Below are 5,837 nucleotides of genomic sequence, written 5' to 3' on the forward strand. Positions count from 1 at the left end.
GCCCGTCTGGTGTTCAACCTTCCCAAGTTCTCTCATGTCACCCCGCTCCTCCGCACACTCCACTGGCTTCCAGTTGAGGCTCGTATCTACTACAAAACCATGGTGCTTGCCTACGGAGCTGTGAGGGGAACGGCACCTCCTTACCTTCAGGCTCTGATCAGACCCTACACCCAAACGAGGGCACTACGTTCATCCACCTCTGGCCTGCTAGCCCCCCTACCTCTACAGAAGCACAGTTCCCGCTCAGCCCAGTCAAAGCTATTCGCTGCTCTGGCACCCCAATGGTGGAACAAGCTCCCCCACGACGCCAGGACAGCAGAGTCACTGACCACCTTCCGGAGACACTTGAAACCCCACCTCTTTAAGGAATACCTGGAATAGTATAACAGTAATCCTTCTACCCCCCCATAAAAATAAAGGGAGTGGTTGTCCCACTGGCTATCATAAGTTGAATGCACCAATTTGTAAGTCGCTCTGGATAAGAGCGTCTGCTAAATGACTAAAATGTAAATGTTAAATGGGTGTATCGGGGGGGTGTATCGGGGTGTGTGTACTGGGGGGTGTATTGGGGGGTGGGGGGGTCAGACAGGGTCAGCATGTGTCCAGCCCTAACAAAATAGACATTGTTAAGGGTAGGAGGCTGGGAATGTGGGGTATCAGGGCTGGATGTCCTGAGCCCATTCTGAAGACTTTGTTGAGCATGTCTGTGGGAATGGAATGAACAGGTGTGTGTTTGTGGGGTTCGGGGTGTAGGATAGGCTTGTTGGAGGCAGGGGTGCATGTGTGTGGGGTGCAGAGCACGGGATAACAGTCTAGCTGGAGAACACCCGTCCTCGACAACTGTCCCAGGGTGGAGGGAGGAGAGAGCGGGAGGGGGTGGGTCCCTACAGGGAGAAAATAGAAAATAAAGTCTGTCTTAGAGTTAAAGGGAAAGTAGAGTTAAAGGGATGTGGAGTTAAAGGGATGTGGAGTTAAAGGGATGTGGAGTTAAAGGGATGTGGAGTTAAAGGGATGTGGATTTAAAGGGAAAGTAGAGTTAAAGGGATGTGGAGTTAAAGGGATGTGGAGTTAAAGGGATGTGGAGTTAAAGGGATGTGGATTTAAAGGGAAAGTAGAGTTAAAGGGATGTGGAGTTAAAGGGATGTGGAGTTAAAGGGATGTGGAGTTAAAGGGATGTGGATTTAAAGGGAAAGTAGAGTTAAAGGGATGTGGAGTTAAAGGGATGTGGATTTAAAGGGATGTGGAGTTAAAGGGATGTGGAGTTAAAGGGATGTGGAGTTAAAGGGATGTGGATTTAAAGGGAAAGTAGAGTTAAAGGGATGTGGAGTTAAAGGGATGTGGATTTAAAGGGATGTGGAGTTAAAGGGATGTGGAGTTAAAGGGAAAGTAGAGTTAAAGGGATGTGGAGTTAAAGGGATGTGGAGTTAAAGGGAAAGTAGAGTTAAAGGGATGTGGAGTTAAAGGGATGTGGAGTTAAAGGGAAAGTAGAGTTAAAGGGATGTGGAGTTAAAGGGATGTGGAGTTAAAGGGATGTGGAGTTAAAGGGATGTGGATTTAAAGGGAAAGTAGAGTTAAAGGGATGTGGAGTTAAAGGGATGTGGAGTTAAAGGGAAAGTAGAGTTAAAGGGATGTGGAGTTAAAGGGATGTGGAGTTAAAGGGATGTGGATTTAAAGGGAAAGTAGAGTTAAAGGGATGTGGAGTTAAAGGGATGTGGATTTAAAGGGAAAGTAGAGTTAAAGGGATGTGGAGTTAAAGGGATGTGGAGTTAAAGGGATGTGGATTTAAAGGGAAAGTAGAGTTAAAGGGATGTGGAGTTAAAGGGATGTGGAGTTAAAGGGATGTGGATTTAAAGGGAAAGTAGAGTTAAAGGGATGTGGAGTTAAAGGGATGTGGAGTTAAAGGGAAAGTAGAGTTAAAGGGATGTGGAGTTAAAGGGAAAGTAGAGTTAAAGGGATGTGGAGTTAAAGGGATGTGGAGTTAAAGGGAAAGTATAGTTAAAGGGATGTGGAGTTAAAGGGATGTGGATTTAAAGGGATGTGGAGTTAAAGGGATGTGGAGTTAAAGGGATGTGGAGGTTGTTGCCCTGTTTCTGCTAATGTCTCCTAGTCAGTTTTTACTCTTGTAGTTGAGTTCAGAGAAAAACACCATCTTATGGCAGCTGCTGCTAGGCCTGGTCATGTCATCTGGCTTTTCAGAACTTTACTCCTCATGCTTAACAACAGATTATCTATTTGATTTGTTGTGGAAGTTGGGACAATAATTGGCCATGCAAGGTCATGAACCGCAGACATCTGAGGTCATCAATAACAGTTTCACTGATTTGAGAGGTGTTACTCTGCATGCTGGTCTTTGGCTGCCCAACTAATGGACAACAACAACAGAGTTAAGTCATGGTACAGAACACAGCGATCCTCCTCCACTAGACCCTCACAGAGAGGCTATGATCACATCATATATAGTGTACCTAACCATCACAGAGACTCTCACAGACAGCAGCTCTGTTTGGTTAATTAGGCCAAATTAAAGGACCAGTCTGATCCAGTCATCTAGCTGTATTACATCACGTTCTATGACATCAGATCAAGGCCCGTATTCATAAAGCATTGCAGAGTAGCAGGACTGCTGTCCCCCACATCCATTCAAAACCTGATCCCAGATCAGCAAGCAGAGTAGCAGGACTGCTGTCCCCCACATCCATTCAAAACCTGATCCCAGATCAGCACTCCTACGCAGAGGAGCTTTGGGAATATAGGCCCTGAACAGAACAACATGGAGTATTCTCCTAGAACTTAAATATCTATCAGAACATCTAGGAAATATGATATTATCCCTGCCTAGAACCAACCATAACCCTAACCCTAACCCTAACCCTAACCCTAACCCTAACTAGAACCAACCCTAACCCTAACCCTAACCATAACCCTAACCCTAACCCTAACCATAACCATAACCCTAACCCTAACCCTAACCAACCATAACCCTAACCCTAACCATAACCCTATCCCTGCCTAGAACCAACCCTAACCCTAACCCTAACCCTAACCCTAACCCTGCCTAGAACCAACCCTAACCCTAACCCTAACCCTGCCTAGAACCAACCATAACCCTAACCCTAACCCTAACCCTAACCCTAACCATAACCCTAACCCTGCCTAGAACTAACCCTAACCCTAACCATAACACTAACCCTAACCCTAACCCTAACCCTGCCTAGAACCAACCATAACCCTAACCCTAACCATAACCCTAACCCTAACCCTAACCCTAACCCTGCCTAGAACCAACCATAACCCTAACCCTAACCCTAACCCTAACCCTGCCTAGAACTAACCATAACCATAACCCTAACCCTAACCATAACCATAACCATAACCCTAACCCTGCCTAGAACCAACCATAACCCTAACCCTAACCCTAACCATAACCCTAACCCTAACCCTAACCCTAACCCTAACCATAACCCTAACCCTAACCCTGCCTAGAACCAACCATAACCCTAACCCTGCCTAGAACCAACCATAACCCTAACCCTAACCCTAGAACCAACCATAACCCTAACCCTAACCCTAACCCTAGAACCAACCATAACCCTAACCCTAACCCTAACCCTAACCCTGCCTAGAACCAACCATAACCCTAACCCTAACCCTAACCATAACCCTAACCCTAACCCTAACCCTGCCTAGAACCAACCATAACCCTAACCCTGCCTAGAACCAACCATAACCCTAACCCTAACCCTAACCATAACCCTAACCCTAACCCTAACCATAACCCTAACCCTAACCCTGCCTAGAACTAACCCAACGGTTTCTAAAGTTAGTAATTTCCATTTCAGAATTGATTTGCCCTAAAGTAAAATATATGAAAGCCCACAAAAAATACCCATGAATTATAATTGCTGAAGGATTATTTTCCTGCTGTAGCAAACTGGCTCAAATGAAGATCTTACATCTGTAGTTCTCTTAGCATAGCTGACATTATGCACACTGTTTCACTGTTAGCAGAGAACTTTGGATGGTAATAACAGCCATTACTTCAGCAGCAAGTTGATGAGGTACTGACCAGAGCAACATCATGCCTGCAGCATGTCTGTCTCTTTAGACCAGGGAGGAACAACATCATTTTACCAGAACGTTGTTGCTCTATGTGTTGTACATAAATCAGTAGAAAAATGTTTCTTTATGAATTGGTTTATTTCCGCTCCAGTTACATTTACTGCCCACAGAGGCAGAACACTCAGAACACTCCAGAACACTGAGTCAGAACCCTCAGAACCCTCAGAATACTCCAGAACACTCAGTCAGAACCCCCAGAACCCTCAGAACACTCCAGAACACTGAGTCAGAACCCCCAGAACCCTCAGAATACTCCAGAACACTCAGTCAGAACCCCCAGAACCCTCAGAACACTCCAGAACACTCAGTCAGAACCCCCAGAACCCTCAGAACACTCCAGAACACTCAGTCAGAGCCCTCAGAATACTCCAGAACACTGAGTCAGAACCCTCAGAATACTCCAGAACACTCAGTCAGAACCCCCAGAACCCTCAGAATACTCCAGAACACTCAGTCAGAGCCCTCAGAATACTCCAGAACACTCAGTCAGAACCCCCAGAACCCTCAGAATACTCCAGAACACTGAGTCAGAACCCTCAGAATACTCCAGAACACTCAGTCAGAACCCCCAGAACCCTCAGAATACTCCAGAACACTAAGTCAGAACCCTCAGGTTTCCTTCCTGCCCTCTCAGTGGGCAGTAGGATTGTTAACCAGCCCGACCAGTCAGAAGGCTGTAGGCTGGTCCTGCCCAGGGCCCAAGCCTCCAGAACAACAGTTGGTGGTTTACCAGTTGTTATTTACTAGCAGAGCTATGCTGCAGTTGGACACCTCCTGTTGAGTGTATCAGGTGGCAGAGCAGCAAATGGATTCACGCCACGTGTTAGGCTGTAAAGAGTGTAAGAAATATATCATTTGTAGGGGTTGATAAATTTTTCGTTAGGGAACATCTAGTCTAAAATGTCAGTGGAAATTACTAACTTCAGAGGCCTTTTTAAACCTCAAATACACTACACATTTTACATTTCCTACATCTGTTAGTCAATTTGTCAAAGTTTGGCTGGTTAACAATCCTACTGCCCACTGAGAGTCATTATGTCCCAAATGGCACCCTATTCCCTATATAGTGCACTACTTTAGACCAGAGAATGGCACCCTATTCCCTATATAGTGCACTACTTTAGACCAGAGAATGGCACCCTATTCCCTATATAGTGCACTACTTTAGACCAGAGAATGGCACCCTATTCCCTATATAGTGCACTACTTTAGACCAGAGAATGGCACCCTATTCCCTATATAGTGCACTACTTTAGACCAGAGAATGGCACCCTATTCCCTATATAGTGCACTACTTTAGACCAGAGAATGGCACCCTATTCCCTATATAGTGCACTACTTTAGACCAGAGAATGGCACCCTATTCCCTATATAGTGCACTACTTTAGACCAGAGAATGGCACCCTATTCCCTATATAGAGCACTACTTTAGACCAGAGAATGGTACCCTATTCCCTATATAGAGCACTACTTTAGACCAGAGAATGGTACCCTATTCCCTATATAGAGCACTACTTTAGACCAGAGAATGGCACCCTATTCCCTATATAGAGCACTACTTTAGACCAGAGAATGGCACCCTATTCCCTATATAGAGCACTACTTTAGACCAGAGAATGGCACCCTATTCCCTATATAGTGCACTACTTTAGACCAGAGAATGGCACCCTATTCCCTATATAGTGCACTACTTTAGACCAGAGAATGGCACCCTATTC

The sequence above is a fragment of the Coregonus clupeaformis genome, unplaced genomic scaffold, assembly GCF_020615455.1.
Source record: "Coregonus clupeaformis isolate EN_2021a unplaced genomic scaffold, ASM2061545v1 scaf0122, whole genome shotgun sequence".
In the NCBI taxonomy this organism is placed as follows: Eukaryota; Metazoa; Chordata; class Actinopteri; order Salmoniformes; family Salmonidae; genus Coregonus; species Coregonus clupeaformis.